Genomic DNA, 14,787 nt, shown 5'->3' on the forward strand with positions numbered 1-14,787 from the left:
TTGTTGCCTTCCACCACTCCAGCTGACCAGGGAGACTAAGGTAAATGGCAGGGAGGCCCCTTGTGGGTTGGTCAAAGCCACTTCTGACTTTGGACCTGTGGGGATGGAGAGAAGGGGCCAGACCAAGTGCCAAGAAGTGATGGGCTCAAGCCTGGCTCTCAGAAGCGGCCCAAGGGCCTGTGCACCCAGAGAGTACAAAGCTAGGGTGAGCCTGTCTTCACCGGCACGCTCACCAGTGATACCCAGTCCCACCTCAGTTCCAGATTCCAGACAGTATTTTCTCCAGCCATCCTATGAACAAAGGCCCCTGCCAGATATAAGCTGCAGCTGGCTTGTGTGAGATCAGTGTGGCAACCCATGGACTGCAGTGCGCTTAATCAGCTCATCTCTCTTAGCCCAAGCTTGTCCCTTGCACAGCCTCGAAAAGCCGCGTTGCCTGGTGGGGCCCAGTGTACTTAAATAAAGTCGTTCCAATAGAAAAAAAAAGAAAAGAAAAGTCCACATTTAATAGAGATAATGCTCCCAGGTGGTCTTCCAGTCTCCCAGAGAGGAGAGGAGAAAGGGAGACCGAAAAAAACACAAGGTTGGTTCCTGGGGGCAGTTTAAATACCCTGTGGGTGTGACCTTGAGTATCTCTGGGGGAGGGGTCGTCATTTGGCTTTCTGAGATGCAGCAGGGTTTGGAGGGAGAGGGGAGGGAGGCTGGGGTGGAACTTCCACAGTAGCATCACGGACTCTTTGAGTATATGGATGCCAGGGGCTGGGGTGAGGGTTCCACCTTAACACTGACATCACAGGGAACTACTGGTAGTGAAGCAGAGTTTGTACTGGGTGGACTATGTGGTGTACCTAACAAGGGCAGTGGTGGGGGCTAAGAAAATCCAGAAGACAGTGAAGATCTAGCTGTTTTCACGTGGATAGTCTGTAGACCACTGGGCCACTTTAACGGGTGTGCCGGACTGAGCACCAAGCAGCAAGATGGGCGTCCAGCTCGGTACTTGGCGATCTTAGAGCTGACTCCACGGATTTAAAAGTTGAAGATTTCCCAACCATTGCTAGTTTGTCGGCTTCTTTCTATTTAACCTCGTGCGCAAAAGACTGAGTTAATCATAATCCACGAATTCCTGGCCCGTAATCAAAACCTACGAGTCCCTTTAATTACCTGATTTGCTCATTCTCTTTCATCTTGAGAAATCAAGATAAAAGAACATCCCGTGTGCTTTCTTTTTTTTCAGAAAGCCACTTTATTTTGAAGACTCTGTCATAAACTTTTAGCGTGCTTTCTATGTCTGATGTTAGCTGTGCACCTGTGTGTGCAAGGGTATGTTTTCCTGATATGTGGTGTTGCTCTAGAGACTTATTACGACATATGGTAGTACTATAGAGTTCAGATTCTGCTCTGAAGATTTAGCCATGCCCTGGAATGTGAACTTAGTTCTCTGACTACCTGTTCTGGTGTAAAATATCCTCTGTGTATAGCCACCACTGCTGCTTTTTGATACAGGTTCCTGATGTCGTAATCTTCATTGACTTTGCAAAACCCTTCTGACTATAGAGTGAAGTTCATAAGCTTACATCATAAAGTGTTGACAAGTGACGTTTAAAATTTACTAGGAAACATGTGATCGATTCAATTTGATCTGTTAATGTGACTAAACATTAATAAAATAGCATGTAGGATTATAGCCACAGATTTTGAGGGAGTGTTAAATTGCTTTCATTCTCGGGTAACCTTTGTTCATGGTTTATTTTATTTTTGAGATAGGGTTTCTGAGTAGTTTTGGAGGCTACCCTGGAACTCGCTCTGTAGAACTTACAGAGATCCACCTGAGATCTACCTATCTCTGTCTCCTGAGTGCTGGAATTAAAGGCATGCACCACCACACCCAGCTGTTCATTGTTTATTAATTTTAATGCACTATTACATATGTCTAGTTCATATAATTTGATTTTCTTACATTTCTTTATGTATTTACTTGTGCATGTGTGTGTTTGTGTGTATCCATGTGTAGAGACAGTGGACAACTTGCAGAGTTTATTTTTTCATTCCACCTTGTGGGGTACAGACATTGTGTACCGCATCTGTACCTCACAATCTCAAGCAATTATAACAGTTTTATGTAGGATCTTGAAGAATCTTCTCTGTTCTTATACTTTTGGTAATCATCTTCAGGTGATAGAAGTTATTTCTTTCTTGAGAATTTTGTCAGCCTTCTTATTACTCAACCTGAAATAAGGAGGTGGGGAGATGGTGTTCAGGGCTGTTTGAGATTACATTTCAATTTCTTTAGCTGCTATTATCTTATTCCAATAGTCTATTTCATCTCTTTTTATATTTTTCCCAGAAATTAATGCAGTTTCTTAGGGGTTCCATGAAATGTATATTACTGTTTATAACATTATTCTCCTATCTGTCTAGATTTATTCCCATCTTTTTCTGTACTTCATCATTTGTTGTTTAGTTGGAGTGGGGTGCGTGTGTGTGTGTGTGTGTGTGTGTGTGTGTGTGTGTAGAAGATGACTCCAGTGTCTTCCTTCTCAGGTGACATCCACCTGTCTTTTGGTAAAAGGTCTCTCATCATCCTGATCCTCTGGTCAGGCTGGCTTGGTTGGCTCACAAACCCTACGGACCCTCCTGCCTCTAACTCCAAGTGTTGGGATTGCAAGCACGTGCCATTTCTCTGTGCCTGTCCTTTTGCATAGGTCGTGAGGATCAGACTTTGGTCCTCCTGCTTGCACAACAAGCACTTTTCATACTGGTCTACCTTCCGATGCCTGTGATTTATTTATATATTCTCTCATCTTGCCAGATATTTGTCCACTAAGGGTGAGCATTTCGTAACCCTGATCTCCTCTATATTGATCTCTCTTTCATTGACTGTTCTCTACTTGTCCTTACTATTTTCTTGATTGAGTTTGCTTTATTAATCTTTTCTAACTTCTTGGGTTGAGTACGAATTTGTTTTCAATAATCTGTGTTTACTAATAAGTATATTTAAAAAGAATTATTTCCAAGTACTATTGTAGGTGAGACTCATTAATTTGGTATCCAAGTGCTATACTACTGTTCAGTTTGAGGTTTTGAAAATAATCTTCTCAATAACTTAAGGATTTTAACGAGTATATTATTTAAATTTCAGGTACTTTGGATACTTTCAGCTTTCCTCTCTAATTTGCTTTTACCAAGTTATTGTCTACTGGCAAATACAAGTCTTTTTCCCTAAACCTATTCTAACACAATGTGAGGTAGAATATAATATCAGTGATAAATATAAAAAGGTTCCAATCCAAAGAAAGACCAAGCATCAGTTGAGTAAATCTCATAGGTTTGGTTAGTCATTTTTTCACAGAAAGAGGTCATTCTCATTGTTTGGGACAAACCAACAGTCTTTACAGGTCAGTTCCCATCAGAGACAACAACACTTGGATGAACATCAGACCTCATGGCAGTTTGCTTCCCTGCTTCAACCCCAGGCTGATGGACAGGACACCAAAGAGATTCTGGGAGGAACCTTGCCTAGATACAAACAGTGGCAGCGGAAATGGTACATAAATGCCATGTGTGTGCTGCACACTCACATGAATATTATATAGCATAACTTTCCCTTACACCTGAGCAAAATCCCCACTTATCACATTCGGTTTCACTAGAATGAATGTAAACCATTCAAAACCTTTATGAACTCATTGCCATGGACTGAGACAAATGTTGCATATGTGGATGTGTACCCTTTAGTCATCCATAGAATTTAATAACTTTTAAATTCTTCCTTGATAAAAAGAGAGACTTAAGAACTATTAGAATATTTAGGGCTTAGATATTCAGTTACCCAATAATCTAATCAATTAGTAAGTCAAGTGACTTTGATTAAAGGTATATTAATTGACAATTCTCATCATTCTTCATGCATTGTGAGTTCAGTTATGATATATGATATCAATGCTTTCATATATTTAAATGTATTATGTTGGTGCTGTGGATTTAAATTAGAATCTTACACATGCTACCACTGAGATATAGCCTTGCTTCTGTAAATACAATTTATTTTTAGTTTATTATAAAATAAAAAGATTTTAAAACAATCCTAAGGCAGAATAAAGGTCAAGGTTTCATCTCTAACCAGCGCCCACTTCCAACTTCCATATCTAGTTCCACTGAGGCAGAAAATAAACACCACAATTACAACACGGCATTGAATGATTCCTGTTTTTGAACAATATTTAACAATTCTTTGAGTATTTCCTACTATGTATTTTGAAAGTATTCACCATCCCTAACTCCTCTAACAGCCATTCTCTTCACCCTGCTTTCCCTTTCCACTTTGAGATATCTTTCCTTTCCTCATCAGCAAAGTATGTGTTGCCCAGCTAGTCTTCAGAGCAGGGCCTGGCATCTCTGGATTTTACAGTCCTTCCATCTTTCACGAACATCCATGACTCTTGGAGCAAGGGGTTTGATATAGACATCCCAGTTAGGGCTGAGCACACAGTGCTCTCATATCCTCTTCACATTGACCAGTTGGGGTTCTGTCAGTTGTCATCTACTGAAAAGATAAACTTCTCTAGTTTGGGTAGAACGATGCTCTGATCTATGGGTAGAGCAATAAGTCATTGCTGTTTTAAGACTGTATCTAATTAGCAGAATAGTATTGGGTTTTCCTTTAGGGTCCATGACCTATCTGGTCACAGGGGTGTTAGAGAGCAGAAACTTCCTGAGTTTTGTAGTGTGACATTGTACTGTCTTCTAAATTTTTTCTTTCACAAAAAAATCTTGAACTCTAAATATCTCCTAGATGTAGTATTTTGTAAGTGACCTGATTCCTGTTTCTCTTTGAGTGAAAGGTCTTTTCCAGTTTAGCATAATAAGAATGAAAAGCATCTTCAACTCTGAAGATACTCCATGGTATGAATTTCTCCCTCATCTTTCTAGAAAATACTTGCTTTTTTCCAGGGTTAAAAGTCATATCTGGTTTTAGAAAAGAGCATCGAGTAGTTGCCATCAATTTCTTTCTACTATCAGTGTCCTCATCTCAGAATACTCTAGGCTTAGATCCTTTCTGAAGGCATTCCAAATTGATGAGAAGAACCAATGAAAGCCATATCATCTCTTACAGTAATAAATTGAATCCATTTGTACTTACTGTTTCCCTACTGGCCCACTTCATAGATGCATGGACAATTCCATTTTTATTTCAGACTGCAGCTCAGGAACTTCAGGATCAGCCGCCAGGAGTGAAAGGGGCTGTGTCCTTCTTACCTGTGCAAATGGAATATTGGAGCTTGGGCTGTAGGTAAAATTCTTTGTAAAATAAAAGGTGCATTTCTCAGAATTCCTTGAGGATACATGTAGCTACAAATCAAATGTGTGACCCAAGAAATCCAAGGGGAAAATCTGTATAACTGCAAAGAAGTGCTTTTTAGGATGCATACCCTTCTCTTCCCTTTTTTGTTTTTCCTTGAGGGTTCCAATATGGAAATCCTGCTGGAGTAGGAGCCCGCATGTTGGATTATGGGATAAATTTAAGAATGTCAATCATCCATACTTTACAAAGGAGAAGAAGACAGGAAGGGCATGGTAGCTGACATCTAGGAGTGTGTTGGCCTGGCATTTTGTAGAAAAAGATAGTGAACTGCTCTCTTGTTTAAGCCAATTATTTTGAAGCTTCTTTCACAGCTACATATAATCCTACTGAGATGAGATACAAGAAAAGAGCGTGCAAGGTGAACTTGCCGTCAGCAGAGCTGTGCTTTCCTTAGCAGAATTCAAAGGGTGCCCTTCAACGCCACACCTCAAATCCCAGTGCACTTCAATGCCACACTTCAAATCTTAGGAAACTCCCACCCTGCATTCACCTTCTACAGAATTCCATTTCGACCACATCTTTCTACTCAGTCTTCTTCCCCACATAGACAGCCCAGAGACTTGAGGGCCATTATCGACTAGTGCCTCCATACACTAAATATGATTAAGACATGAAGTCATGCTTTTCATAATAATATTTTAGAATACTATTGGGGGCTGGCTATTCCAGGAATCCTTAGCAGAATGAGGCATTGCATTGGCTTGTAATGAAATCAGTGAGTAAATCAAGTGCCTTTGATTAAAGGTATATTGAATGAATGGGAGATGCGCATGGACGCAGCACAGCCCTGGAGCCATCGTGTTAGCATCCTGTCTCCGAAGCATCAGAGTGAGATCACTAGGCATGGTCATCTGTTTGCTCACGTACTCAGTAAATATTTGCTGAATACATATTTACCAGGCACTGCTCTAGACAGTGGTGATCAGGACTGTCACGGTTACTGTTCCCATTGATTTCCCATTCTTGTAGGAACATGAACAGTAAACACAAAGACTAGAAAGGAAAACAAGAAAAGCAAAGTCAACCCAGCACTGAGTATGACCAAGAAGAAATAAAGTTTTAAGAAGAGAGCCATTATTTTTTTTTAAAAAAAGGTTTTGTTGGTGACTAACTTAATTGTCATCATACAACTTTCATCCAGTAACCTGTAGAAGCAGATGTAGGGATCCACAGCCAAGCACTGGGCTAAGATCTGGGAGTCCAGTTTGAGAGGGGGATGAGGGATTATATGAGCAAGGGGAGGGGATCAAGACTATGATGGGGAATTCACAGAGACAGCTGACCTGAACCTCTGGGAACTCTTGGACTCTGAACTGACAGCTGGGGAGCCTGCATGGGATTGAACCCTCTGTATGTGGGTGACAATTGTGTGACTTGGTCTGCTAGCGGGGTCCCTGGCAGTGGAACCAGAATCTATTCTTGGTGCATGAACTGGCTTTTGGGAGCCCATTTCCTATGGGGGGGGATACCTTGCTAGCCGTGATGTGGCAGAGAGGAGCTTGGTCCTGCCTCAACTTGATATGCCAGCATTTGTTGACTCCCCGTGGGATGTCTTACCCTTTCTGAGGAGTGGATGGGGACAGGGGAGGGGAGGTGGGGAGTGGAAGGAGAGGAGGGAGGGGGTACTGTGGTTGGTATGTAAAATGAATAAAAATTTAAAATAGCAAAGGAGGGAACAGAGACTGAGCATAAGACTGAAAAATAAAAAAGGTTTTGAGGGAGACTCGTGGAATCAAGAGACATACTGAACATAGAAACTTTGGGCTGAGAACTGAGTCAGGGGAAGGTAACAGATTCACAGTTTGGGGAGCAAAGGGGGCTTCTAATAGAAGGAACTCCTGTGTAAACATGTAGATTAGATTTAAATGAGACACTTCTCAGGAATATCCAGGAGTATACCTAAGCTACATGTGCCTGGAGCAAGAGAGAAAGGGGTGACCTGAGGTTAGAGGGACAAGGTGAGTTCAGGCCACTGGTGCACCATAATCAATGGCAGACTAGGGGAAGCTTGTCCAGGTTTCCTAGAACAATTTCTCAAGAATTCAGTAACCTGGATGCTAAGTATAATTGTAACTTAGAAATAAATCACATAAATTCACAATTGAAAAAGTATCTATATTAAAAATATGACAAAACCCATTACTAACACTTCTCTACAGTTTGCTACTTATCTGTGTTCATACAGTTATTAGGATGGTAGAGATACTGCATAATATGCTACTGGATATCTTTTCTCACCCAGTACACGTCTCACATCCAGACTCTGAGAGCCAGATGGTAAGTTCAAAGATACATATCATGTGTGTTTACTGGGTGTGATTTCATCATTTCATGGATACCAGGTGTAAAAAGGGCTCCTGAAACATCCAATCATGTCAGTCAGCTGATGATTTTACAGTCTTGAGAAATATTCTGTTTTACACTGTCCATTATTTTTTTCAATTCACTTCTTGGCCAGAATTTCTTTGTAGGAGTATTCTTGATAATAAGGCATAAATAAATGTAGACACATTCTTTCATTTTTCTCTAGTGATCAAGGGCATAAGAACCATGGCATCCCAAGGAAGAGAGTTCAAGAGGATATGAGGGGCTGAGTATCCTTATGTAGATATCCTTCTTAAGAATCACAGCCTTAGAGGAACAGAGTGGACAGGATGAATAGAGATTAAAGGGGAATTTATTAGACTGACTCATAATGTAGGGTTCGGATAGTCCAACCATGGATATCACTAAAGAAGCCAAGAACCTGGTAGCTACTCAGTCCACAAAGTGAGGTGTCCCAGCAATTCCAGTACAGTACTCAAAGACAAAAGGGTTCCCAGAGAGCTGGTGGTCTTAAGTCCTTGTTGGAAGCCCATGGAATCTGAGTTCTAATATCAGCAAAGGTATGCAGCTTAAAGTATGTGAACTTGCTGGTGAAAATGAAGGCAAATCTTTATCTCATTTTATCTAGGTTGCCACTGGAAAATGGCACCAAGACTTAGGGTAGGTTCTTCTCACTTCAAATAATCTGATCCAGAAAAATCCCTCATGGGAGTGCCCAAGGTCTTGCCTTTTAATTGCTCTCAGATACAGCTGTGTTGACAACTAAGAATTAACATTACAGGCCGGCAGCGCCTGATGCATTGAGCCAGTCAAGCACTTGGAGTATTCAATGCATTGAGCAAAATAAAGTCATTGGCAAATATATCAGCCTTGAGTGCTCCTGAGAATCAGAACCAGCAGGAGATTAGAAAAACAGATGAATAGATGAATGAATAGGTTATATATGGATGGATAGATAGACAGACAGACAAATAGATAGACGAAAGATAGATTGATAGGCATTATATATTGAGGATAATGTCACTCAGCCTCAAGTCCTACAACCTGGAAACCCAGAAACAAGTGAAATAGAATAACAGAAAAAATATTAGAACTGATTTAGTGATTTACCTGAAGTGCTGCTCATACTGTTCATTTCCAAGCAAGAATTCACCTGATACCTGGAACAAAAAGACCTGGAGAAATAGCTGAAACAGAGAGCTGTTGCCCTTAGCAACCTGACCACAAACACTTCTGCCTGTCAAATGTAATATCTACCTTTCAAAACAAAAGGCTGTGTGCATTTCTGTGAAAGCTCACTTGCTTGTCCACCCCACCATGTGGTTTTAGAGTATAAAATGAGAATGCAACCTGGACCCAGGACCAAGGCCTTTCAGGAACTATCCTGGCTTCGGTCCATGGTGAACGCATTTCCTTTCTTCTATTTTCATTGATGCTGGAGTGCTATTCCAGGAAGATTCCTGTAGCAAAAGTTCTAGTCTAAACCCAAGTCTGAAGGAAAGAGATGGCAAGTGAGAAGACAGTCAGGCAGGGACAGAATTCTCCCTTTTGTTCTATTCAGGTCATCGTCAAAGTGGATGAGGTCCCAACATAGGGAAAGTAATCTCATACTCATCTACAATACAAATGTTAATGTCGTCCAGGAACATCCTTAAAGACATAGTGCTAAAATCATTTAGCTGGACATCTGGGTACTCTGGTCCAGTCAAATTGACATATAAAATTTAAACATCAAAATTAGAGCCTTTGGGGTGAGAAATAAGTAGGTGAAGCTAGTCATAAAATCAAGGAATAGGTAGCTTGATGAAGAATCTTGTTTGTTTGTTTTGTGAACATAATTGTAATTTAATGAAAATATTAAGTCAATGATGCAGGCTTAAACATGGGACTAAGAGAAAGAGAGATTTGATGGGGACATCCCATTTACCACTGTGTGCTCCAAGGTCTCCCGATCTCTGTGTAGTGTCTGCCTGTTGGTCTGTATTTGTTCCCATCTGCTGCTGGAGGAAGTTTCTCTGATGATGGCTGAACAAGGCACTGATCTATGAGTGTAGCAGAATACCATTAGGAATCATTTTATCTCTACATTTTTATTTTTTTTATAGACTTGATTATTATGCATAGTGTTCTGCCTGAATGTATCCCTGCAGGCCAGAAGAGGGCACCAGATCTCATTACAGATGGTTGTGAGCCACCATGTGGTTGCTGGGAATTGAACTCAGGACCTCTGAAAGAACAGCCAGTACTCTTAACCTCTGAGCCATCTCTCAACCCCCCCACACACACCTTTTTTTATTTGGTTTTACCCTAGGTCCGAGGGCTATCTATACCAATGTCAGGTATGGATTACATCTCTTAGTGTGAGCCTTTAAGTCAAATCATTTATTGGTTGGTTACAAATCTCTCCCCTCAGAGCTCAGGGAACCCTGCAGAAGAGAAGTCAGAAAGAGCAAAAGGACCAGAAAGTATGGAGTACACCAGGAGAACAAGGCCCTCTAAATCAGCCTGTGCAAAGCAAAAGGGCCTGATTCTTGTTCCTTCTCTTGGGCTCTTTTTCTTCTCTTGACGTCTTGTGTGAGATTCTGGAGTGATAGTTTTGTTTTACCTTATATTTTATTTTGTTGATTTTTAATGAGTGAATGAATGAAAACCTAGCTACCAGAGTAGAGTTAACATCTAAACTGTCAATTATACCTGATAGGACAGAGAAGTTCGGTTTTCTCCAATAGAGTGGCACTTGGCACACCAGCCACTCCAGGACAGGACCCATTTTCACACACAACTGCCCAACATGTGATGCACTCCAGAGGTTGGTTTCCTGTATGTGTTTTCATTTGGTTACAGTTTGGTGGTTTTATTTCTTTAGGGAGTGGTTTATTTTGTTTTCTTTGGTTGGGAGAATTCTGTTGTATTGTTTCTCTTTTTTTTTTTTTTTGGAAAGAGTTTAAAGTTGAGTGGGTAGGGAGGCGTAAGGATCTGGGAGGACTCAGGGCAGGGAAGAGTATGATCAAAATATATTTAAATTTAAAAATCACTTTAAATAATAGAACTAATGCAATAAAATATACAATGAGAGGAAGAGGAGTGCTCAGAATGGAAGATAGGAAACTGAGGAGCATGGACGGAGCTGCCAGGAAACGTGAGTGGTCATAAATCTATGGGGCAACCAGTCATGCTTTCTGGACTGAGTGACAAAGGGAGGACCAAATGCCAGAACAGCAGTTGAGGCTGGAGAGAAAGAGAGCAGGGATGTGCATGAGGAGGGGTCTGAGGATGGTGTGACAGCAAGGCCCAGGAGAAGGCCCGAACTGAGGACTCCATGGACTGGAACTAAAGACCCTGGAAGTAAATGCAAGAGATCTTATGCCCTGGCCTTGGCAGGCCATTTGTGTGGTGCCTTTCCTTCTGAGTCAGGTTTCTGACCACTCACTGGGCCCAGCAGGACAGACATCTCAGTACTGACTTACCCATTTCCCCTCCTTCAAAACCACCAGGGTACCTGACCTGACATGAAAAGACACGTTTCTTACCAGAAAGGCTCCATCTTCACTGCCTTACCACTGCCTCAGGTGGGGCAGTTCCCGTCCTTGGCATAGGAAGCGTAGCTTGTTGAGAGAACACGGTCCCCGGTCCTGTTTGAGTGGGTGTGGAATAAAACTTCAGAACCCGGATGTTTAACGCACTCAGGTGTTTGGGAAGATGGCTCAGCTGATCAAGATCTTGCAGTGCAAATATCCAGACGAGTTCAGATTAGCTAAAATAAAAGCCAGCCATGGTGGTGTGGGAAGAAGGAAAGAGGGGATCCTTGGAGCTCAGTGGCCAGAGTCTCACCACATGGACGAACTACTTGTTCAGTGAGAGACACTGTGTCAAAAAGTAAAGCAAAGCCAGACTGAGGAGGAACGTGTTCAGTATTGGCCAATCATCCTCTGCCTTCCAGACACACGCACGCACACATGCAAACACACTGAGAGAACGCCACAGATATCACTACTGTGGCCAACGTGGTGAGCGGGACACACACAACTGCATTACGTAGAGCAGAATTAATAGAATAGAGCTGAGTGAATGAATCTCGTTGCAGATTCCCTCCCCGGCCCCCCACACACAGTTCCTGCTGCAGTTCGACAAACAACCAGCAGGTGGCAAGCGACTCACATACCCAGCAATGGAAGACAAGGCAGTTGCCAGCTCCCCAAGTCTCAGATGAGAAACTAGTCCAGTCACAGATGAATGTCCTGTTTCTCCAGCAAAGCTGTGGGGAGCAGTGGTGCTTCATTCGTTGCTTGTTAATCAAAATTCACCAAAGACCCAAAGTTTACCCTAGTCCCTAGCACTAATCATTTGTCTCTAGGATGCTGAGGGTTGCTTTCTGGCTAGCAAGGACCATAGTTTGAGCATCCACATTGCTGCCACATAACGCAGGCTGAGGATAACATCATCTACCCATGAATGTTATTTTGGATGAAAAACAAGCAAAGGAGAAAGGCTCTAGGTGACTTGAGGATGCCTTTGCAGCCCACTGATTTTACCTGGAATGTCTACCTGGGCGGTATTCAGGTACGTGGAAAGGGTGGAGTCTGGAGGAAGAGGACCATCCTTTGTCTTGCTGTGTCTTAATGGATTTCTTTCCTTCCATGCCGACTAGTCCATCTGCAACTTCATAGGAAGCAGCAGATGTGACTTGTCTCCCTTCTCTCAAATTTGCCAGTTATTTAAAGGATCAATGGCCATGTCAGCCTTAGTCACTTTTAGAATTAAACAGCATTTCCAGCACTTCACAGAACTAGCATGTCACCTCTTGCTACACATTTCAGTGTGGGTGGTATATTTAACACGCATCTGTGGCTTCTGTGTGCTGGGCACTCCTGTCAGAATTTTATATTTAATAAGTCCTTAAGTCTTGCCTTTGTTGCTGTTTCAGATTTTGCGTCAAGGAATATCCATGTTAAAAATTACTTCCTGACCCTTGTCACCACCCATACCCTCACTCCCACAAAGGACTGAAAATCCTGCTGGCTGTTGTCCCTTGTGTGTGGTACACAAGGGCTTATGGAAGAGGGGTTGAATCAGGCAGTCAAGATGTCTCTTTCAGTGACTGGCCCGGCTTCTGCTTCCTCTGAAACCTGTTACCAGCAAACTTTCTCCTTGGCCCTCACCGCCAGTATCCCGGTCCCCAGACACTGCTTGATATTCCAGAGTGCACCGCAAGGAGTCAGGCTGAGTCTGGGCTTGGGGAGGTGCTGATGGACACGGGACGCGTGGCCACACAATAGGGACACATGACTGACCTCAGACACTTCGGTAAACTGTGCTTTGGGGAGGCGGTAGGCGCAGTTCCCAAACTCCTAGGTTCCTGGTGCCTCAGCTCTTCGCCCACCTGGAAGCTCCCCTGCCCCCTTGAACCTGGATAGCATCCAAGGCATACAGAAAGTCCAGGGTTTCCCGGACTTTCAAGTTCTATGCTCAGGATGTGAGATAGCATCCTGAAAACCATCACTAGATGCCGGGCGGGACAGGCGACTGTAGTGGACTTTCAGACAGCTGGGCAGTCTGGAGGCCCCCCTGGGTGGAAGGAATACTGAGTGTGTGGCTGGGGGAGGAAAGGTGTGTGAGAGTATCAGAATTAAGTAAAAGGTATGGGGACAGCAATTACAGAAGGAGCAAGTTGGGGCAAAAGAAGCAGGGTTGGTTTGAGTTTGGGGAGTTTATGTTTGTTTCTTGTCTTATATGCAAACTGCCACTTAGGCTTAGTGTGAGTTCTTATCTGCCTCATTAGCATGAGCTGTGGCCAACAGGCTCAAACGTTCTAATTATTTATTATGCTGTCCCATAGGGGTCCCAGCCCAGGGACACAGCCCAAGACTGGGATGCAGTAGCTACACTGCAACTCTCCAGCCCCCTCCCAACTCCGGAGCCCTACAGAGGTAGACTGCTCAGAGTTGATGCAGAGTCTCCAAGTCTGGAATGTCTTTTCCCCAAAATTCACCCCCCACAAGATGGTAGGGTGTCTTTGGTCCTGCCAAGGTAACCTGGCTTTTGCTGAACCCCAAGTGAGGGGCTGCTGGCATTCGAACTTGGTAGACAGTGAATGCACTTTCCAGGAGTCCCAGAGCAATCTAAAGTTTGCAGCGCACCCTATTCCCACCCTGTCTCCAAGATGGTTCATGAAAGTTGGGGAGGGGACGGGAAGGGGGCGCAATGGGCTGAAATCTGGCCACTCACGTCCACGGTTCTATTCACAAAACAGTTTCAAAATAAGTTAACCTCCATAGGGTGTTTACCCCTCCTCTTCTTTGTCGTGGTTCCTCCTCCCTCTCTCCATTCCAGGCTGTTTTATGTCCCTCTGCGTTGTGCCAACTATTTTATCTTTATTCCTTCTCTTTCTCTGTCGCCATTCATCCCCTTTTTGTGTGTGTGGCTTCTGGGGCCAATGTGCAGCTCATTACCACCCACTGCAAACTCGCTCCTGTCGCTGAGGTGTTTCTATACAAACCGGAGCGTCCAGTTGTCATATTAATTATTACACCGAGTAATGACTGAAATGGTCAAAATAAGGGGAGACTCAAGAGCGCTTTTTCCTGCTGCTCCACGATTCAGCAAAGAACCCGTGCAACAAAGCGCTAATTGGTCCCCAGAAACACTCTGACAAGGCATGGAAGATAGGTTTCACAGAGCCCTGTGATTGTGACGGGGGAGCTCTGAATGGACTCCACGCTTCTTTTCTAAACTCTCTTGCTGAGCAAAAAAATGGACCTCTGTTTGAATACTGCCCTGATCCTTGAATACTATACCCAGCAGAGAAAAAATGCACCATTTATTGTAAGTTTTTTTTTCCTTCTCAAGCTATTCAGGGTTTCTCTGTGAAGAATCAGCTGGTTTTGTTTATGGTGAAAGACCTTTGCTTTGTTTTCATCCTTGGAGGAGGTGCCGAGGGGGGGGGAGAAGAACCATGTGCCTAGACAGAGCCGGGCAGGCCCACTGTAACAACAAAACAGAGTGTAACAAATCCTACAAACGTTTAGAATGTATTGATTCTTTGGAGAGCTATATAGATTAACGACTTTCTTTATGCTTATCCAAGGAAGGTATTTAATCAT

The 14,787-nt window shown here is 43.0% G+C and overlaps 1 long non-coding RNA gene across 1 annotated transcript; it reads right to left on the minus strand.

Moving 5' to 3' along the window:
- Positions 1-1,892: 1,892 nt before the first annotated feature.
- Positions 1,893-11,599, minus strand: LOC110340522. The gene is made up of 5 exons (XR_005880544.1): positions 11,218-11,599; positions 8,798-9,729; positions 6,260-6,355; positions 5,141-5,256; positions 1,893-2,226 (listed from the first exon to the last, which is right to left on the minus strand). It is a non-coding gene; the product is annotated as an uncharacterized LOC110340522 (long non-coding RNA).
- Between the last annotated feature and the right edge of the window lie 3,188 nt (positions 11,600-14,787).

This window comes from Mesocricetus auratus, unplaced genomic scaffold (assembly GCF_017639785.1).
Source record: "Mesocricetus auratus isolate SY011 unplaced genomic scaffold, BCM_Maur_2.0 Super-Scaffold_100011, whole genome shotgun sequence".
Taxonomy (NCBI): Eukaryota; Metazoa; Chordata; class Mammalia; order Rodentia; family Cricetidae; genus Mesocricetus; species Mesocricetus auratus.